A 23,716-nucleotide genomic window follows, 5' to 3' on the forward strand; every position below is an offset into this window, starting at 1 on the left:
CGTCTTGGGAGATGCAAGACGAGCCTGCATTCAAGTCACTGCAGGCATATCCGGCCTTATTTCGAGTCAGGGCATCGCGGTGTCCATTCCACTTGAGGCCGCAAACTCAGGGTCCCTCTCACATACCTAGAGCTGAGAGAAGCCTCCTCTTGAGGTGCTTGTGCTAAGGTGGTATTCCTCTGGAGTCGAAGCCAGGCACTAACCTCTCATCTCGAGTTGATTTGTGGTCCACGGAGCTCTTTCGTGTTGCTACAGTGACCTCAGGATCCCTCTAGCCTTGAAACAGTGTTCTTGGGCTTTCTCTGGAGTGCCATCAAGAAAATCAAGGCTCCTTTCCTGTGTGATGTGCAACACGGCATTGCTCTGCATGCAATGCAGGGGAGTCGGGCCTCATCTCGCGGCGAGGGGGAAGTCTCATGGTTTTTCTCGAGTTGCGGCGGGAACCTGGGGTATATTCTCGAGTTACGACGGGAATGACCCTTCCACACACGTGTTTGTTCAGCGACGTCAGGACTCCTGCCTAGTTGCGAGGGACAACTCGGGATTCTCCTCGAGGCTTGGCAGGGCAATTGGGACGCCTCTCCAGCTGAGGCGGGAGACCAAGTGTCCCTTTCCTCGTGCCACAGGAATCCTGGGACTCCTATCAAGTTTCACGAGGAGTCAGGCATCGTCTCCTTTGGAGGCACTGATCTCCGCGTCCCTCTGGAGTTTTCAAAGGATGTGAGGCCTCCGGTCGCGAAGAGGTGGGGAACTAGGTCTTTCTCTGTGGTCTCCACAGGGGATTCAGACATCCTTTCGTCTTGGGAGATGCAAGAAGAGCCTGCATTCTAGTCACTGCAGGGATATCCGGCCTTATTTCGAGTCAGGGCATCGCGGTGTCCATTCCACTTGAGGCCGCAAACTCAGGGTCCCTCTCACATACATAGAGCTGAGAGAAGCCTCCTCTTGAGGTGCTTGTGGTAAGGTGGTATTCCTCTGGAGTCGAAGCCAGGCACTAACCTCTCATCTCGAGTTGATTTGTGGTCCACGGAGCTCTTTCTTGTTGCTACAGTGACCTCAGGATCCCTCTAGCCTTGAAACAGTGTTCTTGGGGTTTCTCTGGAGTGCCATCAAGGAAATCAAGGCTCCTTTCCTGTGTGATGTGCAACACGGCATTGCTCTGCACACAGTGCAGGGGAATCGGGCCTCATCTCGCGGCGAGGGGGAAGTCTCATGGATTTCTCGAGTTGCGGCGGGAACCTGGGGTATATTCTCGAGTTACGACGGGGATGGCCCTTCCACACACGTGTTTGTTCAGCGACGTCAGGACTCCTCCCTAGTTGCGAGGGACAACTCGGGATTCTCCTCGAGGCTTGGCAGGGCAATTGGGACGCCTCTCCAGCTGAGGCGGGAGAAAAAGGGTCCCTTTCCACGTGCAACAGGAATCCTGGGACTCCTATCAAGTTTCACGAGGAGTCAGGCATCGTCTCCTTTGGAGGCACTGATCTCCGCGTACCTCTGGAGTTTTCAAAGGATGTGAGGCCTCCGGTCGCGATGAGGTGGGGAACTAGGTCTTTCTCTGTGGTCTCCACAGGGGATTCAGACATCCTTTCGTCTTGGGAGATGCAAGACGAGCCTTCATTCAAGTCACTGCAGGCATATCCGGCCTTATTTCGAGTCAGGGCTTCGCGGTGTCTATTCCACTTGAGGCCGCAAACTCAGGGTCCCTCTCACATACCTAGAGCTGAGAGAAGCCTCCTCTTGAGGTGCTTGTGGTAAGGTGGTATTCCTCTGGAGTCGAAGCCAGGCACTAACCTCTCATCTCGAGTTGATTTGTGGATCACGGAGCTCTTTTGTGTTGCTACAGTGACCTCAGGATCCCTCTAGCTTTGAAACAGTGTTCTTGGGGTTTCTCTGGAGTGCCATCAAGGAAATCAAGGCTCCTTTCTTGTGTGATGTGCAATACGGAATTGCTCTGCATGCAGTGCAGGGGAATAGGGCCTCATCTCGCGGCGAGGGGGAAGTCTCATGGTTTTTCTCGAGTTGCGGCGGGAACCTGGGGTATATTCTCGAGTTACGACGGGAATGACCTTTCCACACACGTGTTTGTTCAGCGACGTCAGGACTCCTGCCTAGTTGCGAGGGACAACTCAGGATTCTCCTCGAGGCTTGGCAGGGCAATTGGGACGCCTCTCCAGCTGAGGCGGGAGACCAAGTATCCCTTTCCACGTGCCACAGGAATCCTGGGACTCCTATCAAGTTTCACGAGGAGTCAGGCATCGTCTCCTTTGGAGGCACTGATCTTCGCGTCCCTCTGGAGTTTTCAAAGGATGTGAGGCCTCCGGTCGCGAAGAGGTGGGGAACTAGGTCTTCCTCTGTGGTCTCCACAGGGGATTCAGACATTCTTTCTTCTTGGGAGATGCAAGACGAGCCTGCATTCAAGTCACTGCAGGCATATCCGGCCTTATTTCGAGTCAGGGCATCGCGGTGTCCATTCCACTTGAGGCCGCAAACTCAGGGTCCCTCTCACATACCTAGAGCTGAGAGAAGCCTCCTCTTGAGGTGCTTGTGGTAAGCTGGTATTCCTCTGGAGTCGAAGCCAGGGACTAACCTCTCATCTCGAGTTGATTTTTGGTCCACGGAGATCTTTCGTTTGGCTACAGTTACCTCAGGATCCATCTAGCCTTGAAACTATGTTCTTGGGGTTTCTCTGGAGTGCCATCAAGGAAATCAAGGCTCCTTTCATGTGTGATGTGCAACACGGAATTGCTCTGCACGCAGTGCAGGGGAATCGTGCCTCATCTCGCGGCGAGGGGGAAGTCTTATGGTTTTTCTCGAGTTGCGGCGGGAACCTGGGGTATATTCTCGAGTTACGACGGGGATGGCCCTTCCACCCTCGTGTTTGTTCAGCGACGTCAGAACTCCTGCCTAGTTGCGAGGGAAAACTCGGGATTCTCCTCGAGGCTTGGCAGGGCAATTGGGACGCCTCTCCAGCTGAGGCGGGAGACCAAGGGTCCCTTTCCACGTGCCACAGGAATCCTGGGACTCCTATCAAGTTTCACGAGGAGTCAGGCATCGTCTCCTTTGGAGGCACTGATCTCCGCGTACCTCTGGAATTTTCAAAGGATGTGAGGCCTCCGGTCGCGATGAGGTGGGGAACTAGGTCTTTCTCTGTGGTCTCAACAGGGGACTCAGACATCCTTTCGTCTTGGGAGATGCAAGACGAGCCTGCATTCAAGTCACTGCAGGGATATCCGGCCTTATTTCGAGTCAGGGCATCGCGGTGTCCATTCCACTTGAGGCCGCAAACTCAGGGTCCCTCTCACATACCTAGAGCTGAGAGAAGCCTCCTCTTGAGGTGCTTGTGGTAAGGTGGTATTCCTCTGGAGTCGAAGCCAGGCACTAACCTCTCATCTCGAGTTGATTTGTGGTCCACGGAGCTCTTTTGTGTTGCTACAGTGACCTCAGGATCCCTCTAGCCTTGAAACAGTGTTCTTGGGCTTTCTCTGGAGTGCCATCAAGGAAATCAAGGCTCCTTTCCTGTGTGATGTGCAACACGGCATTGCTCTGCACACAGTGCAGGGGAATCGGGCCTCATCTCGCGGCGAGGGGGAAGTCTCATGGATTTCTCGAGTTGCGGCGGGAACCTGGGGTATATTCTCGAGTTACGACGGGGATGGCCCTTCCACACACCTGTTTGTTCAGCATCGTCAGGACTCCTGCCTAGTTGCGAGGGACAACTCGGGATTCTCCTCGAGGCTTGGCAGGGCAATTGGGACGCCTCTCCAGCTGAGGCGGGAGACCAAGGGTCCCTTTCCACGTCCCACAGGAATCCTGGGACTCCTATCAAATTTCACGAGGAGTCAGGCATCGTCTCCTTTGGAGGCACTGATCTCCGCGTCCCTCTGGAGTTTTCAAAGGATGTGAGGCCTCCGGTCGCGATGAGGTGGGGAACTAGGTCTTTCTCTGTGGTCTCCACAGGGGATTCAGACATCCTTTCGTCTTGGGAGATGCAAGACGAGCCTGCATTCAAGTCACTGCAGGCATATCCGGCCTTATTTCGAGTCAGGGCATCGCGGTGTCCATTCCACTTGAGGCCGCAAACTCAGGGTCCCTCTCACATACCTAGAGCTGAGAGAAGCCTCCTCTTGAGGTGCTTGTGGTAAGGTGGTATTCCTCTGGAGTCGAAGCCAGGCACTAACCTCTCATCTCGAGTTGATTTGTGGTCCTCGGAGCTCTTTCGTGTTGCTACAGTGACCTCAGGATCCCTCTAGCCTTGAAACAGTGTTCTTGGGGTTTCTCTGGAGTGCCACCAAGGAAATCAAGGCTCCTTTCATGTGTGATGTGAAACACGGAATTGCCCTGCACGCAGTGCAGGGGAATCGGGCCTCATCTCGCGGCGAGGGGGAAGTCTCATGGTTTTTCTCGAGTTGCGGCGGGAAACTGGGGTATATTCTCGAGTTACGACGGGGATGGCCCTTCCACATACGTGTTTCTTCAGTGACGTCAGGACTCCTGCCTAGTTGCGAGGGACAACTCGGGATTCTCCTCGAGGCTTGGCAGGGCAATTGGGACGCCTCTCCAGCTGAGGCGGGAGACCAAGCGTCCCTTTCCACGTGCCACAGGAATCCTGGGACTCCTATCAAGTTTCACGAGGAGTCAGGCATCGTCTCCTTTGGAGGCACTGATCTCCGCGTACCTCTGGAGTTTTCAAAGGATGTGAGGCCTCCGGTCGCGATGAGGTGGGGAACTAGGTCTTTCTCTGTGGTCTCCACAGGGTATTCAGACATCCTTTCGTCTTGGGAGATGCAAGACCAGCCTGCATTCAAGTCACTGCAGGAATCCGACCTTATTTCAAGTCAGGGCATCGCGGTGTCCATTCCACTTGAGGCCGCAAACTCAGGGTCCCTCTCACATGCCTAGAGCTGAGAGAAGCCTCCTCTTGAGGTGTTTGTGGTAAGGTGGTATTCCTCTGGAGTCGAAGCCAGGGACTAACCTCTCAACTCGAGTTGATTTTTGGTCCATGGAGCTCTTTCGTGTTGCTACAGTGACCTCAGGATCCTCTAGCCTTGAAAAAGTGTTCTTGGGGTTTCTCTGGAGTGCCATCAAGGAAATCAAGGCTCCTTTCATGTGTGATGTGCAACACGGAATTGCTCTGCACGCAGTGCAGGGGAATCGGGCCTCATGTCGCGGCGAGGGGGAAGTCTCATGGTTTTTCTCGAGTTGCGGCTGGAACCTGGGATATATTCTCGAGTTACGACGGGGATGGCCCTTCCACACACTTGTTTGTTCAGCGACGGCAGGACTCCTGCCTAGTTGCGAGGGGCAACTCGGGATTCTCCTCGAGGCTTGGCAGAGCAATTGGGACGCCTCTCCAGCTGAGGCGGGAGACCAAGGGTCCCTTTCCACGTGCCACAGGAATCCTGGGACTCCTATCAAGTTTGACGAGGAGTCAGGCATCGTCTCCTTTGGAGGCACTGATCTCCGCATACCGCTGGAGTTTTCAAAGGATATGAGGCTTCCAGTCGCGATGAGGTGGGATACTAGGTCTTTCTCTGTGGTCTCCACAGGGGATTCAGACATCCTTTCGTCTTGGGAGATGCAAAACGAGCCTGGATTCAAGTCACTGCAGGGATATCCGGCCTTATTTTGAGTCAGGGCATCGCGGTGTCCTTTCCACTTGAGGCCGCAAACTCAGGGTCCCTCTCACATACCTAGAGCTGAGAAAAGCCTCCTCTTGAGGTGCTTGTGGTAAGGTGGTATTCCTCTGGAGTCGAAGCCAGGGACTAACCTCTCATCTCGAGTTGATTTTTGGTCCACGGAGCTCTTTCGTGTTGCTACAGTGACCTCAGGATCCCTCTAGCCTTGAAACAGTGTTCTTGGGCTTTCTCTGGAGTGCCATCAAGGAAATCAAGGCTCCTTTCATGTGTGATGTGCAACACGGAATTGCTCTGCACGCAGTGCAGGGGAATCGGGCCTCATCTCGCGGCGAGGGGGAAGTCTCATGGTTTTTCTCGAGTTGCGGCGGGAACCTGGGATATATTCTCGAGTTACGACGGGGATGGCCCTTCCACACACGTGTTTGTTCAGCGACGGCACGACTCCTGCCTATTTGCGAGGGACAACTCGGGATTCTCCTCGAGGCTTGGCAGAGCAATTGGAACGCCTCTCCAGCTGAGGCGGAAGACCAATTGTCCCTTTCCAGGTGCCACAGGAATCCTGGGACTCCTATCAAGTTTCACGAGGAGTCAGGCATCGTCTCCTTTGGAGGCACTGATCTCCGCGTACCTCTGGAGTTTTCAAAGGATGTGAGGCCTCCGGTCGCGATGAGGTAGGGAACTAGGTCTTTCTCTGTGGTCTCCACAGGGGATTCAGACATGCTTTCGTCTTGGGAGATGCAAGACGAGCCTGCATTCAAGTCACTGCAGGAATATCCGACCTTATTTCGAGTCAGGGCATCGCGGTGACCATTGCACTTGAGGCCGCAAACTCAGGGTCCCTCTCACATACCTAGAGATGAGAGAAGCCTCCTCTTGAGGTGCTTGTGGTAAGGTGGTCTTCCTCTGGAGTCGAAGCCAGGGACTAACCTCTCAACTCGAGTTGATTTTTGGTCCACGGAGCTCTTTCGTGTTGCTACAGTGACCTCAGGATCCCTCTAGCCTTGAAACAGTGTTCTTGGGGTTTCTCTGGAGTGCCATCAAGGAAATCAAGGCTCCTTTCATGTGTGATGTGCAACACGGAATTGCTCTGCACGCAGTGTAGGGTATCGGGCCTTATTTTGCGGCGAGGGGGAAGTCTCATGGTTTTTCTCGAGTTGCGATGGGAACCTGGGGTATATTCTCGAGTTACCAGCGGGATTGCCCTTCCACACAAATGTTTGTTCAGCGACGTCAGGACTCCTGACTAGTTGCGAGGGACAACTCGGGATTCTCCTCGAGGCTTGGCAGGGCAATTGGGACGCCTCTCCAGCTGAGGCGGGGGACCAAGGGTCCCTTTCCACGTGCCACAGGAATCCTGGGACTTCTATTAAGGTTTACGAGGAGTCAGGAATCGTCTCCTTTGGAGACACTGATCTCCACGTACCTCTGGAGTTCTCAAAGCATATGAGGCCTCCGGTCACGATGAGGTGGGGAACTAGGTCTTTTTCTGTGGTCTCCACTGGGAATTCAGACATCCTTTCGTCTTGGGAAATGCAAGACGAGCCTGCATTCAAGTCACTGCAGGGATATCCGGCCTTATTTCGAGTCAGGGCACCGCTGTGTCCATTTCACTTGAGGCCGCAAACTCAGCGTCCCTCTCACATACCTAGAGCTGAGAGAAGCCTCCGCTTAAGGTGCTTGTGGTAAGGTGGTATTCCTCTGGAGTCGAAGCCAGGGACTAACCTCTCATCTCGAGTTGATTTTTGGTCCACGGAGCTCTTTCGTGTTGCTACAGTGACCTCAGGATCCCTCTAGCCTTGAAACAGTGTTCTTGGGGTTTCTCTGGAGTGCCATCAAGGAAATCAAGGCTCCTTTCATGTGTGATGTGCAACACGGAATTGCTCTGCACGCAGTACAGGGGAATCGGGCTTCATCTCGCGGCGAGGGGTGAGTCTAATGGTTTTTCTCGATTTGCGGCGGGAACCTGGGGTATATTCTCGAGTTACGATGGGGATGGCCCTTAAACACACGTGTTTCTTCAGTGACATCAGGACTCCTGCCTAGTTGTGAGGGACAACTTGGGATTGTCCTCGAGGCTTGGCAGGGTAATTGGGAGGCCTCTCCAGCTGAGGCGGGAGACCAAGGGTCCCTTTCCTTGTGCCACAGGAATCCTGGGACTCCTATCAAGTTTCACGAGGAGTCAGGCATCGTCTCCTTTGGAGGCACTGATCTCCGCGTACCTCTGGAGTTTTCAAAGGATGTGAGGGCTCCGGTCGCGATGAGGTGGGGAACCAGGTCTTTCTCTGTGGTCTCCACAGGGGATTCAGACATCCTTTCGTCTTGGGAGATGCAAGACGAGCCTGCATTCAAGTCACTGCAGGAATATCCGGCCTTATTTCGAGTCAGGGCATCGCGGTGTCCATTCCACTTGAGGCCGCAAAATCAGGGTCCCTCTCACATACATAGAGCTGAGAGAAGCCTCCTCTTGAGGTGCTTGTGGTAAGGTGGTATTCCTCTGGAGTCGAAGCCAGGGACTACCCTCTCATCTCGAGTTGATTTGTGGTCCACGGAGCTCTTTCGTGTTGCTACAGTGACCTCAGGATCCCTCTAGCCTTGAAACAGTGTTCTTGGGGTTTCTCTGGAGTGCCACCAAGTAAATCAAGGCTCCTTTCTTGTGTGATGTGCAACACGGAATTGCTCTGCACTCAGTGCAGGGGAATCGGGCCTCATCTCGCGGCGAGGGGAAAGTCTCATGGATTTTCTCGAGTTGCGGCGGGAACCTGGGGTATATTCTCGAGTTACAACGGGGATGGCCCTTCCACACACGTGCTTGTTCAGCGACGTCAGGACTCCTGCCTAGTTGCGAGGGACAACTCGGGATTCTCCTCGAGGCTTGGCAGGGCAATTGGGACGCCTCTCCAGCTGAGGCGGGAGACCAAGTGTCCCTTTCCACGTGCCACAGGAATCCTGGGACTCCTATCAAGTTTCACGAGGAGTCAGGCATCGTCTCCTTTGGAGGCACTGATCTCCGCGTACCTCTGGAGTTTTCAAAGGATGTGAGGCCTCCGGTCGCCATGAGGTGGGGAACTAGGTCTTTCTCTGTGGTCTCCACAGGGGATTCAGATATCCTTTCACCTTGGGAGATGCAAGACGAGCCTGCATTCAAGTCACTGCAGGAATATCCGACCTTATTTCGAGTCAGGTCATAGCGGTGTCCATTCCACTTGAGGCCGCCAACTCAGGGTCCCTCTCACATACCTAGAGCTGAGAGAAGCCTCCTCTTGAGGTGCTTGTGGTAAGGTGGTATTCCTCTGGAGTCGAAGCCAGGGACTAACCTCTCAACTCGAGTTGATTTTTAGTCCACGGAGCTCTTTCGTGTTGCTACAGTTACCTCAGGATCCTCTACCCTTGAAACAGTGTTCTTGGGGTTTCTCTGGAGTGCCATCAAGGAAATCAAGGCTCCTTTCATGTGTGACGTGCAACACGGAATTGCTCTGCACGCAGTGCTGGGGAATCGGGCCTCATCTCGCGGCGAGGGGGAAGTCTCATGGTTTTTCTCGAGTTGCGGCTGGAACCTGGGATATATTCTCGAGTTACGACGGGGATGGCCCTTCCACACACGTGTTTGTTCAGCGACGGCAGGACTCCTGCCTAGTTGCGAGGGACAACTCGGGATTCTCCTCGAGGCTTGGCAGAGCAATTGGAACGCCTCTCCAGCTGAGGCGGAAGACCAAGTGTCCCTTTCCACGTGCCACAGGAATTCTGGGACTCCTATCAAGTTTCACGAGGAGTCAGGCATCGTCTCGTTTGGAGGCACTGATCTCCGCATACCGCTGGAGTTTTCAAAGGATGTGAGGCCTCCGGTCGCGATGAGGTGGGGAACTAGGTCTTTCTCGGTGGTCTCCACAGGGGATTCAGACATCCTTTCGTCTTGGGAGATGCAAAACGAGCCTGGATTCAAGTCACTGCAGGGATATCCGGCCTTATTTTGAGTCAGGGCATCGCGGTGTCCTTTCCACTTGAGGCCGCAAACTCAGGGTCCCTGTCACATACCTAGAGCTGAGAAAAGCCTCCTCTTGAGGTGCTTGTGGTAAGGTGGTATTCCTCTGGAGTCGAAGCCAGGAACTAACCTCTCATCTCGAGTTGATTTGTGGTCCACGGAGCTCTTTCGTGTTGCTACAGTGACCTCAGGATCCCTCTAGCCTTGAAACAGTGTTCTTGGGGTTTCTCTGGTGTGCGACCAAGGAAATCAAGGCTCCTTTCATGTGTGATGTGCAACACAGAATTGCTCTGCACGCAGTGCAGGGGAATCGGGCCTCATCTCGCGGCGAGGGGGAAGTCTCATGGTTTTTCTCGAGTTGTGGCGGGAACCTGGTGTATATTCTCGAGTTACGACGGGGATGGCACTTCCACACACGTGTTTCTTCAGCGACGTCAGGACTCCTGCCTAGTTGCGAGGGACAACTCGGGATTCTCCTCGAGGCTTGGCAGGGCAATTGGGACGCCCTTCCAGCTGAGGCGGGAGACCAAGGGTCCCTTTCCACGTGCCACAGGAATCCTGGGACTCCTATCAAGTTTCACGAGGAGTCAGGCATCATCTTCTGTGGAGGCACTGATCTCCGTGTACCTCTGGAGGTTTCAAATGATGTGAGGCCTCCGGTCGCGATGAAGTGGGGAACTAGGTCTTTCTCTGTGGTCTCCACAGGGGATTCAGACATGCTTTCGTCTTGGGAGATGCAAGAAGAGCCTGCATTCAATTCACTGCAGGGATATCCGGCCTTATTTCGAGTCAGGGCATTGCGGTGTCCATTCCACTTCAGGCCGCAAACTCAGGGTCCCTCTCACATACCTAGAGCTGAGAGAAGCCTCCTCTTGAGGTGCTTGTGGTAAGGTGGTATTCCTCTGGAGTCGAAGCCAGGGACTAACCTCTCATCTCGAGTTGATTTTTGGTCCACGGAGCTCTTTCGTGTTGCTACAGTGACCTCAGGATCCCTCTAGCCTTGAAAGAGTGTTCTTGGGGTTTCTCTGGAGTGCCATCAAGGAAATCAAGGCTCCTTTCATGTGTGATGTGCAACACGGAATTGCTCTGCACGCAGTGTAGGGTATCGGGCCTTATTTTGCGGCGAGGGGGAAGTCTCATGGTTTTTCTCGAGTTGCGATGGGAACCTGGGGTATATTCTCGAGTTACGACCGGGATTGCCCTTCCACACAAATGTTTGTTCAGCGACGGCAGGACTCCTGACTAGTTGCGAGGGACAACTCGGGATTCTCCTCGAGGCTTGGCAGGGCAATTGGGACGCCTCTCCAGCTGAGGCGGGGGACCAAGGGTCCCTTTCCACGTGCCACAGGAATCCTGGGACTTCTATTAAGGTTTACGAGGAGTCAGGAATCGTCTCCTTTGGAGACACTGATCTCCACGTACCTCTGGAGTTTTCAAAGCATATGAGGCCTCCGGTCACGATGAGGTGGGGAACTAGGTCTTTTTCTGTGGTCTCCACTGGGGATTCAGACATCCTTTCGTCTTGGGAAATGCAAGACGAGCCTGCATTCAAGTCACTGCAGGGATATCCGGCCTTATTTCGAGTCAGGGCATCGCTGTGTCCATTTCACTTGAGGCCGCAAACTCAGGGTCCCTCTCACATACCTAGAGCTGAGAGAAGCCTCCGGTTAAGGTGCTTGTGGTAAGGTGGTATTCCTCTGGAGTCGAAGCCAGGGACTAACCTCTCATCTCGAGTTGATTTTTGGTCCACGGAGCTCTTTCGTGTGGCTACAGTGACCTCAGGATCCCTCTAGCCTTGGAACAGTGTTCTTGGGGTTTCTCTGGAGTGCCATCAAGGAAATCAAGGCTCCTTTCATGTGTGATGTGCAACACGGAATTGCTCTGCACGCAGTGCAGGGGAATCGGGCCTCATCTCGCGGCGAGGGGGAAGTCTCATGGTTTTTCTCGAGTTGCGGCGGGAACCTGGGGTATATTCTCGAGTTACGACGGGGATGGCCCATCCACCAACGTGTTTGTTCAGCGACGTCAGGACTCCTGTCTAGTTGCGAGGGAGAACTCGGGATTCTCCTCGAGGCTTGGCAGGGCAATTGGGACGCCTCTCCAGCTGAGGCGAGAGACCAAGGTTCCCTTTCCACGTGCCACAGGAATCCTGAGACTCCTATCAAGTTTGACGAGGAGTCAGGCATCGTCTCCTTTGGAGGCACTGATCTCCGCGTACCTCTGGAGTTTTCAAAGGATGTGAGGCCTCCGGTCGCCATGAGGTGGGGAAATATGTCTTTCTCTGTGGTCTACACAGGTGATTCAGACATCATTTCGTCTTGGGAAATGCAAGACGAGCCTGCATTCAAGTCACTGCAGGGATATCCGGCCTTATTTCGAGTCAGGGCATCGCGGTGTCCATTCCACTTGAGGCCGCCAACTCAGGGTCCCTCTCACATACCTAGAGCTGAGAGAAGCCTCCTCTTGAGGTGCTTGTGGTAAGGTGGTATTCCTCTGGAGTCGAAGCCAGGGACTAACCTCTCAACTCGAGTTGATTTTTGGTCCACGGAGCTCTTTCGTGTTGCTACAGTGACCTCAGGATCCTCTAGCCTTGAAACAGTGTTCTTGGGGTTTCTCTGGAGTGCCATCAAGGAAATCAAGGCTCCTTTCATGTGTGATGTGCAACACGGAATTGCTCTGCACGCAGTGCTGGGGAATCGGGCCTCATCTCGCGGCGAGGGGGAAGTCTCATGGTTTTTCTCGAGTTGCGGCTGGAACCTGGGGTATATTCTCGAGTTACGACGGGGATGGCCCTTCCACACACGTGTTTGTTCAGCCACGTCAGGACTCCTGCCTAGTTGCGAGGGACAAGTCGGGATTCTCCTTGCGGCTTGGCAGGGCACTTGGGATGCCTCTCCAGCTGAGGCGGGAGACCAAGGGTCCCTTTCCACGTGCCACAGGAATCCTGGGACTCCTATCAAGTTTCTCGAGGATTCCGGCATCGTCCCTTTTGGGGGCACTGATCTCCGCGTACCTCTGCAGTTTTCAAAGGATGTGAGAACTCCGGTCGCCATGAAGTGGGGAACTAGGTCTTTCTCTGTGGTCTCCACAGGGGATTCAGACATCCTTTCGTCTTGGGAGATGCAAGACGAGCCTGCATTCAAGTCACTGCAGGGATATCCGGCCTTATTTCGAGTCAGGGCATCGCGGTGTTCATTCCACTTGAGGCCGCAAACTCAGGGTCCCTCTCACATACCTAGAGCTGAGAGAAGCCTCCTCTTGAGGTGCTTGTGGTAAGGTGGTATTCCTCTGGAGTCGAAGCCAGGGACTAACCTCTCATCTTGAGTTGATTTTTGGTACACGGAGCTCCTTCGTGTTGCTACAGTGACCTCAGGATGCCTCTAGCCTTGAAACAGTGTTCTTAGGGTTTCTCTGGAGTGCCATCAAGGAAATCAAGGCTCCTTTCATGTGTGATGTGCAACACGGAATTGCTCTGCACGCAGTGCAGGGGAATCGGGCCTCATCTCGCGGCGAGGGGGAAGTCTCATGGTTTTTCTCGAGTTGCGGCGGGAACCTGGGATATATTCTCGAGTTACGACGGGGATGGCCCTTCCACACACGTGTTTGTTCAGCGACGGCAGTACTACTGCCTAGTTGCGAGGGACAACTCGGGATTCTCCTCGAGGCTTGGCAGAGCAATTGGAACGCCTCTCCAGCTGAGGCGGAAGACCAATTGTCCCTTTCCAGGTGCCACAGGAATCCTGGGACTCCTATCAAGTTTCAGGAGGAGTCAGGCATCGTCTCCTTTGGAGGCACTGATCTCCGCGTACCTCTGGAGTTTTCAAAGGATGTGAGGCCTCCGGTCGCGATAAGGTAGGGAACTAGGTCTTTCTCTGTGGTCTCCACAGCGGATTCAGACATCCTTTCGTCTTGGGAGATGCAAGACGAGCCTGCATTCAAGTCACTGCAGGAATATCCGACCTTATTTCGAGTCAGGGCATCGCGGTGTCCATTCCACTTCAGGCCGCAAACTCAGGGTCCCTCTCACATACCTAGAGCTGAGAGAAGCCTCCTCTTGAGGTGCTTGTGGTAAGGTGGTATTCCTCTGGAGTCGAAGCCAGGGACTAACCTCTCAACTCGAGTTGATTTTTGGTCCACGGAGCTCTTTCGTGTTGCTACAGTGACCTCAGGATCCCTCTAGCCTTGAAACAGTGTTCTTGGGGTTTCTCTGGAGTGCCATCAAGGAAATCAAGGCTCCTTTCATGTGTGATGTGCAACACGGAATTGCTCTGCACGCAGTGTAGGGTATCGGGCCTTATTTTGCGGCGAGGGGGAAGTCTCATGGTTTTTCTCGAGTTGCGATGGGAACCTGGGGTATATTCTCGAGTTACGAGCGGGATTGCCCTTCCACACAAATGTTTGTTCAGCGACGTCAGGACTCCTGACTAGTTGCGAGGGACAACTCGGGATTCTCCTCGAGGCTTGGCAGGGAAATTGGGACGACTCTCCAGCTGAGGCGGGGGACCAAGGGTCCCTTTCCACGTGCCACAGGAATCCTGGGACTTCTATCAAGGTTTACGAGGAGTCAGGAATCGTCTCCTTTGGAGACACTGATCTCCACGTACCTCTGGAGTTTTCAAAGCATATGAGGCCTCCGGTCACGATGAGGTGGGGAACTAGGTCTTTTTCTGTGGTCTCCACTGGGGATTCAGACATCCTTTCGTCTTGGGAAATGCAAGACGAGCCTGCATTCAAGTCACTGCAGGGATATCCGGCCTTATTTCGAGTCAGGGCACCGCTGTGTCCATTTCACTTGAGGCCGCAAACTCAGGGTCCCTCTCACATACCTAGAGCTGAGAGAAGCCTCCGGTTAAGGTGCTTGTGGTAAGGTGGTATTCCTCTGGAGTCGAAGCCAGGGACTAACCTCTCATCTCGAGTTGATTTTTGGTCCACGGAGCTCTTTCGTGTGGCTACAGTGACCTCAGGATCCCTCTAGCCTTGGAACAGTGTTCTTGGGGTTTCTCTGGAGTGCCATCAAGGAAATCAAGGCTCCTTTCATGTGTGATGTGCAACACGGAATTGCTCTGCACGCAGTGCAGGGGAATCGGGCTTCATCTCGCGGCGAGGGGGAAGTCTCATGGTTTTTCTCGAGTTGCGGCGGGAACCTGGGGTATATTCTCGAGTTACGACGGGGATGGCCCTTAAACACACGTGTTTCTTCAGTGACATCAGGACTCCTGCCTAGTTGCGAGGGACAACTTGGGATTGTCCTCGAGGCTTGGCAGGGTAATTGGGAGGCCTCTCCAGCTGAGGCGGGAGACCAAGGGTCCCTTTCCTTGTGCCACAGGAATCCTGGGACTCCTATCAAGTTTCACGAGGAGTCAGGCATCGTCTCCTTTGGAGGCACTGATCTCCGCGTACCTCTGGAGTTTTCAAAGGATGTGAGGCCTCCGGTCGCAATGAGGTGGGGAACCAGGTCTTTCTCTGTGGTCTCCACAGGGGATTCAAACATCCTTTCGTCTTGGGAGATGCAAGACGAGCCTGCATTCAAGTCACTGCAGGGATATCCGGCCTTATTTCGAGTCAGGGCATCGCGGTGTCCATTCCACTTGAGGCCGCAAACTCAGGGTCCCTCTCACATACATATAGCTGAGAGAAGCCTCCTCTTGAGGTGCTTGTGGTAAGGTGGTATTCCTCTGGAGTCGAAGCCAGGGACTACCCTCTCATCTCGAGTTGATTTGTGGTCCACGGAGCTCTTTCGTGTTGCTACAGTGACTTCAGGATCCCTCTAGCCTTGAAACAGTGTTCTTGGGGTTTCTCTGGAGTGCCACCAAGGAAATCAAGGCTCCTTTCTTGTGTGATGTGCAACACGGAATTGCTCTGCACACAGTGCAGGGGAATCGGGCCTCATCTCGCGGCGAGGGGAAAGTCTCATGGATTTTCTCGAGTTGCGGCGGGAACCTGGGGTATATTCTCGAGTTACAACGGGGATGGCCCTTCCACACACGTGCTTGTTCAGCGACGTCAGGACTCCTGCCTAGTTGCGAGGGACAACTCGGGATTCTCCTCGAGGCTTGGCAGGGCAATTGGGACGCCTCTCCAGCTGAGGCGGGAGACCAAGTGTCCCTTTCCACGTGCCACAGGAATCCTGGGACTCCTATCAAGTTTCACGAGGAGTCAGGCATCGTCTCCTTTGGAGGCACTGATCTCCGCGTACCTCTGGAGTTTTCAAAGGATGTGAGGCCTCCGGTCGCCATGAGGTGGGGAACCAGGTCTTTCTCTGTGGTCTCCACAGGGGATTCAGACATCCTTTCGTCTTGGGAGATGCAAAACGAGCCTGGATTCAAGTCACTGCAGGGATATCCGGCCTTATTTTGAGTCAGGGCATCGCGGTGTCCTTTCCACTTGAGGCAGCAAACTCAGGGTCCCTGTCACATACCTAGAGCTGAGAAAAGCCTCCTCTTGAGGTGCTTGTGGTAAGGTGGTATTCCTCTGGAGTCGAAGCCAGGGACTAACCTCTCAACTCGAGTTGATTTTTGGTCCACGGAGCTCTTTCGTGTTGCTACAGTGACCTCAGGATCCTCTAGCCTTGAAACAGTGTTCTTGGGGTTTCTCTGGAGTGCCATCAAGGAAATCAAGGCTCCTTTCATGTGTGATGTGCAACACGGAATTGCTCTGCACGCAGTGCAGGGGAATCGGGCCTCATGTCGCGGCGAGGGGGAAGTCTCATGGTTTTTCTCGAGTTGCGGCTGGAACCTGGGATATATTCTCGAGTTACGACGGGGATGGCCCTTCCACACACGTGTTTGTTCAGCGACGGCAGGACTCCTGCCTAGTTGCGAGGGACAACTCGGGATTCTCCTCGAGGCTTGGCAGAGCAATTGGAACGCCTCTCCAGCTGAGGCGGGAGACCAAGTGTCCCTTTCCACGTGCCACAGGAATCCTGGGACTCCTATCAAGTTTCACGAGGAGTCAGGCATCGTCTCGTTTGGAGGCACTGATCTCCGCATACCGCTGGAGTTTTCAAAGGATGTGAGGCCTCCGCTCGCCATGAGGTGGGGAAATATGTCTTTCTCTGTGGTCTACACAGGTGATTCAGACGTCCTTTCGTCTTGGGAGATGAAGACGAGCCTGCATTCAAGTCACTGCAGGGATATCCGGCCTTATTTCGAGTCAGGGCATCGCGGTGTCCATTCCACTTGAGGCCCCAAACTCAGGGTCCCTCTCACATACCTAGAGCTGAGAGAAGCCTCCTCTTGAGGTGCTTGTGGTAAGGTGGTATTCCACTGGAGTCGAAGCCAGGGACTAACCTCTCATCTCGAGTTGATTTGTGGTCCACGGAGGTCTTTCGTGTTGCTACAGTGACCTCAGGATCCCTCTAGCCTTGAAACAGTGTTCTTGGGGTTTCTCTGGAGTGCCACCAAGGAAATCAAGGCTCCTTTCATGTGTGATGTGAAACACGGAATTGCCCTGCACGCAGTGCAGGGGAATCGGGCCTCATCTCGCGGCGAGGGGGAAGTCTCATGGTTTTTCTCGAGTTGCGGCGGGAACCTGGGGTATATTCTCGAGTTACGACGGGGATGGCCCTTCCACATACGTGTTTCTTCAGTGACGTCAGGACTCCTGCCTAGTTGCGAGGGACAACTCGGGATTCTCCTCGAGGCTTGGCAGGGCAATTGGGACGCCTCTCCAGCTGAGGCGGGAGACCAAGCGTCCCTTTCCACGTGCCACAGGAATCCTGGGACTCCTATCAAGTTTCACGAGGAGTCAGGCATCGTCTCCTTTGGAGGCACTGATCTCCGCGTACCTCTGGAGTTTTCAAAGGATGTGAGGCCTCCGGTCGCGATGAGGTGGGGAACTAGGTCTTTCTCTGTGGTCTCCACAGGGGATTCAGACATCCTTTCGTCTTGGGAGATGCAAGACCAGCCTGCATTCAAGTCACTGCAGGAATCCGACCTTATTTCAAGTCAGGGCATCGCGGTGTCCATTCCACTTGAGGCCGCAAACTCAGGGTCCCTCTCACATGCCTAGAGCTGAGAGAAGCCTCCTCTTGAGGTGTTTGTGGTAAGGTGGTATTCCTCTGGAGTCGAAGCCAGGGACTAACCTCTCAACTCGAGTTGATTTTTGGTCCATGGAGCTCTTTCGTGTTGCTACAGTGACCTCAGGATCCTCTAGTCTTGAAAAAGTGTTCTTGGGGTTTCTCTGGAGTGCCATCAAGGAAATCAAGGCTCCTTTCATGTGTGATGTGCAACACGGAATTGCTCTGCACGCAGTGCAGGGGAATCGGGCCTCATGTCGCGGCGAGGGGGAAGTCTCATGGTTTTTCTCGAGTTGCGGCTGGAACCTGGGATATATTCTCGAGTTACGACGGGGATGGCCCTTCCACACACTTGTTTGTTCAGCGACGGCAGGACTCCTGCCTAGTTGCGAGGGGCAACTCGGGATTCTCCTCGAGGCTTGGCAGAGCAATTGGGACGCCTCTCCAGCTGAGGCGGGAGACCAAGGGTCCCTTTCCACGTGCCACAGGAATCCTGGGACTCCTATCAAGTTTGACGAGGAGTCAGGCATCGTCTCCTTTGGAGGCACTGATCTCCGCATACCGCTGGAGTTTTCAAAGGATATGAGGCTTCCAGTCGCGATGAGGTGGGATACTAGGTCTTTCTCTGTGGTCTCCACAGGGGATTCAGACATCCTTTCGTCTTGGGAGATGCAAAACGAGCCTGGATTCAAGTCACTGCAGGGATATCCGGCCTTATTTTGAGTCAGGGCATCGCGGTGTCCTTTCCACTTGAGGCCGCAAACTCAGGGTCCCTCTCACATACCTAGAGCTGAGAAAAGCCTCCTCTTGAGGTGCTTGTGGTAAGGTGGTATTCCTCTGGAGTCGAAGCCAGGGACTAACCTCTCATCTCGAGTTGATTTTTGGTCCACGGAGCTCTTTCGTGTTGCTACAGTGACCTCAGGATCCCTCTAGCCTTGAAACAGTGTTCTTGGGCTTTCTCTGGAGTGCCATCAAGGAAATCAAGGCTCCTTTCATGTGTGATGTGCAACACGGAATTGCTCTGCACGCAGTGCAGGGGAATCGGGCCTCATCTCGCGGCGAGGGGGAAGTCTCATGGTTTTTCTCGAGTTGCGGCGGGAACCTGGGATATATTCTCGAGTTACGACGGGGATGGCCCTTCCACACACGTGTTTGTTCAGCGACGGCACGACTCCTGCCTATTTGCGAGGGACAACTCGGGATTCTCCTCGAGGCTTGGCAGAGCAATTGGAACGCCTCTCCAGCTGAGGCGGAAGACCAATTGTCCCTTTCCAGGTGCCACAGGAATCCTGGGACTCCTATCAAGTTTCACGAGGAGTCAGGCATCGTCTCCTTTGGAGGCACTGATCTCCGCGTACCTCTGGAGTTTTCAAAGGATGTGAGGCCTCCGGTCGCGATGAGGTAGGGAACTAGGTCTTTCTCTGTGGTCTCCACAGGGGATTCAGACATGCTTTCGTCTTGGGAGATGCAAGACGAGCCTGCATTCAAGTCACTGCAGGAATATCCGACCTTATTTCGAGTCAGGGCATCGCGGTGACCATTGCACTTGAGGCCGCAAACTCAGGGTCCCTCTCACATACCTAGAGATGAGAGAAGCCTCCTCTTGAGGTGCTTGTGGTAAGGTGGTCTTCCTCTGGAGTCGAAGCCAGGGACTAACCTCTCAACTCGAGTTGATTTTTGGTCCACGGAGCTCTTTCGTGTTGCTACAGTGACCTCAGGATCCCTCTAGCCTTGAAACAGTGTTCTTGGGGTTTCTCTGGAGTGCCATCAAGGAAATCAAGGCTCCTTTCATGTGTGATGTGCAACACGGAATTGCTCTGCACGCAGTGTAGGGTATCGGGCCTTATTTTGCGGCGAGGGGGAAGTCTCATGGTTTTTCTCGAGTTGCGATGGGAACCTGGGGTATATTCTCGAGTTACCAGCGGGATTGCCCTTCCACACAAATGTTTGTTCAGCGACGTCAGGACTCCTGACTAGTTGCGAGGGACAACTCGGGATTCTCCTCGAGGCTTGGCAGGGCAATTGGGACGCCTCTCCAGCTGAGGCGGGGGACCAAGGGTCCCTTTCCACGTGCCACAGGAATCCTGGGACTTCTATTAAGGTTTACGAGGAGTCAGGAATCGTCTCCTTTGGAGACACTGATCTCCACGTACCTCTGGAGTTCTCAAAGCATATGAGGCCTCCGGTCACGATGAGGTGGGGAACTAGGTCTTTTTCTGTGGTCTCCACTGGGAATTCAGACATCCTTTCGTCTTGGGAAATGCAAGACGAGCCTGCATTCAAGTCACTGCAGGGATATCCGGCCTTATTTCGAGTCAGGGCACCGCTGTGTCCATTTCACTTGAGGCCGCAAACTCAGCGTCCCTCTCACATACCTAGAGCTGAGAGAAGCCTCCGCTTAAGGTGCTTGTGGTAAGGTGGTATTCCTCTGGAGTCGAAGCCAGGGACTAACCTCTCATCTCGAGTTGATTTTTGGTCCACGGAGCTCTTTCGTGTTGCTACAGTGACCTCAGGATCCCTCTAGCCTTGAAACAGTGTTCTTGGGGTTTCTCTGGAGTGCCATCAAGGAAATCAAGGCTCCTTTCATGTGTGATGTGCAACACGGAATTGCTCTGCACGCAGTACAGGGGAATCGGGCTTCATCTCGCGGCGAGGGGTGAGTCTAATGGTTTTTCTCGATTTGCGGCGGGAACCTGGGGTATATTCTCGAGTTACGATGGGGATGGCCCTTAAACACACGTGTTTCTTCAGTGACATCAGGACTCCTGCCTAGTTGTGAGGGACAACTTGGGATTGTCCTCGAGGCTTGGCAGGGTAATTGGGAGGCCTCTCCAGCTGAGGCGGGAGACCAAGGGTCCCTTTCCTTGTGCCACAGGAATCCTGGGACTCCTATCAAGTTTCACGAGGAGTCAGGCATCGTCTCCTTTGGAGGCACTGATCTCCGCGTACCTCTGGAGTTTTCAAAGGATGTGAGGGCTCCGGTCGCGATGAGGTGGGGAACCAGGTCTTTCTCTGTGGTCTCCACAGGGGATTCAGACATCCTTTCGTCTTGGGAGATGCAAGACGAGCCTGCATTCAAGTCACTGCAGGAATATCCGGCCTTATTTCGAGTCAGGGCATCGCGGTGTCCATTCCACTTGAGGCCGCAAAATCAGGGTCCCTCTCACATACATAGAGCTGAGAGAAGCCTCCTCTTGAGGTGCTTGTGGTAAGGTGGTATTCCTCTGGAGTCGAAGCCAGGGACTACCCTCTCATCTCGAGTTGATTTGTGGTCCACGGAGCTCTTTCGTGTTGCTACAGTGACCTCAGGATCCCTCTAGCCTTGAAACAGTGTTCTTGGGGTTTCTCTGGAGTGCCACCAAGTAAATCAAGGCTCCTTTCATGTGTGATGTGCAACACGGAATTGCTCTGCACGCAGTGCAGGGGAATCGGGCCTCATGTCGCGGCGAGGGGGAAGTCTCATGGTTTTTCTCGAGTTGCGGCTGGAACCTGGGATATATTCTCGAGTTACGACGGGGATGGCCCTTCCACACACTTGTTTGTTCAGCGACGGCAGGACTCCTGCCTAGTTGCGAGGGGCAACTCGGGATTCTCCTCGAGGCTTGGCAGAGCAATTGGGACGCCTCTCCAGCTGAGGCGGGAGACCAAGGGTCCCTTTCCACGTGCCACAGGAATCCTGGGACTCCTATCAAGTTTGACGAGGAGTCAGGCATCGTCTCCTTTGGAGGCACTGATCTCCGCATACCGCTGGAGTTTTCAAAGGATATGAGGCTTCCAGTCGCGATGAGGTGGGATACTAGGTCTTTCTCTGTGGTCTCCACAGGGGATTCAGACATCCTTTCGTCTTGGGAGATGCAAAACGAGCCTGGATTCAAGTCACTGCAGGGATATCCGGCCTTATTTTGAGTCAGGGCATCGCGGTGTCCTTTCCACTTGAGGCCGCAAACTCAGGGTCCCTCTCACATACCTAGAGCTGAGAAAAGCCTCCTCTTGAGGTGCTTGTGGTAAGGTGGTATTCCTCTGGAGTCGAAGCCAGGGACTAACCTCTCATCTCGAGTTGATTTTTGGTCCACGGAGCTCTTTCGTGTTGCTACAGTGACCTCAGGATCCCTCTAGCCTTGAAACAGTGTTCTTGGGCTTTCTCTGGAGTGCCATCAAGGAAATCAAGGCTCCTTTCATGTGTGATGTGCAACACGGAATTGCTCTGCACGCAGTGCAGGGGAATCGGGCCTCATCTCGCGGCGAGGGGGAAGTCTCATGGTTTTTCTCGAGTTGCGGCGGGAACCTGGGATATATTCTCGAGTTACGACGGGGATGGCCCTTCCACACACGTGTTTGTTCAGCGACGGCACGACTCCTGCCTATTTGCGAGGGACAACTCGGGATTCTCCTCGAGGCTTGGCAGAGCAATTGGAACGCCTCTCCAGCTGAGGCGGAAGACCAATTGTCCCTTTCCAGGTGCCACAGGAATCCTGGGACTCCTATCAAGTTTCACGAGGAGTCAGGCATCGTCTCCTTTGGAGGCACTGATCTCCGCGTACCTCTGGAGTTTTCAAAGGATGTGAGGCCTCCGGTCGCGATGAGGTAGGGAACTAGGTCTTTCTCTGTGGTCTCCACAGGGGATTCAGACATGCTTTCGTCTTGGGAGATGCAAGACGAGCCTGCATTCAAGTCACTGCAGGAATATCCGACCTTATTTCGAGTCAGGGCATCGCGGTGACCATTGCACTTGAGGCCGCAAACTCAGGGTCCCTCTCACATACCTAGAGATGAGAGAAGCCTCCTCTTGAGGTGCTTGTGGTAAGGTGGTCTTCCTCTGGAGTCGAAGCCAGGGACTAACCTCTCAACTCGAGTTGATTTTTGGTCCACGGAGCTCTTTCGTGTTGCTACAGTGACCTCAGGATCCCTCTAGCCTTGAAACAGTGTTCTTGGGGTTTCTCTGGAGTGCCATCAAGGAAATCAAGGCTCCTTTCATGTGTGATGTGCAACACGGAATTGCTCTGCACGCAGTGTAGGGTATCGGGCCTTATTTTGCGGCGAGGGGGAAGTCTCATGGTTTTTCTCGAGTTGCGATGGGAACCTGGGGTATATTCTCGAGTTACCAGCGGGATTGCCCTTCCACACAAATGTTTGTTCAGCGACGTCAGGACTCCTGACTAGTTGCGAGGGACAACTCGGGATTCTCCTCGAGGCTTGGCAGGGCAATTGGGACGCCTCTCCAGCTGAGGCGGGGGACCAAGGGTCCCTTTCCACGTGCCACAGGAATCCTGGGACTTCTATTAAGGTTTACGAGGAGTCAGGAATCGTCTCCTTTGGAGACACTGATCTCCACGTACCTCTGGAGTTCTCAAAGCATATGAGGCCTCCGGTCACGATGAGGTGGGGAACTAGGTCTTTTTCTGTGGTCTCCACTGGGAATTCAGACATCCTTTCGTCTTGGGAAATGCAAGACGAGCCTGCATTCAAGTCACTGCAGGGATATCCGGCCTTATTTCGAGTCAGGGCACCGCTGTGTCCATTTCACTTGAGGCCGCAAACTCAGCGTCCCTCTCACATACCTAGAGCTGAGAGAAGCCTCCGCTTAAGGTGCTTGTGGTAAGGTGGTATTCCTCTGGAGTCGAAGCCAGGGACTAACCTCTCATCTCGAGTTGATTTTTGGTCCACGGAGCTCTTTCGTGTTGCTACAGTGACCTCAGGATCCCTCTAGCCTTGAAACAGTGTTCTTGGGGTTTCTCTGGAGTGCCATCAAGGAAATCAAGGCTCCTTTCATGTGTGATGTGCAACACGGAATTGCTCTGCACGCAGTACAGGGGAATCGGGCTTCATCTCGCGGCGAGGGGTGAGTCTAATGGTTTTTCTCGATTTGCGGCGGGAACCTGGGGTATATTCTCGAGTTACGATGGGGATGGCCCTTAAACACACGTGTTTCTTCAGTGACATCAGGACTCCTGCCTAGTTGTGAGGGACAACTTGGGATTGTCCTCGAGGCTTGGCAGGGTAATTGGGAGGCCTCTCCAGCTGAGGCGGGAGACCAAGGGTCCCTTTCCTTGTGCCACAGGAATCCTGGGACTCCTATCAAGT

Source organism: Cervus elaphus, chromosome 27 (genome assembly GCF_910594005.1).
Source record: "Cervus elaphus chromosome 27, mCerEla1.1, whole genome shotgun sequence".
In the NCBI taxonomy this organism is placed as follows: domain Eukaryota; kingdom Metazoa; phylum Chordata; class Mammalia; order Artiodactyla; family Cervidae; genus Cervus; species Cervus elaphus.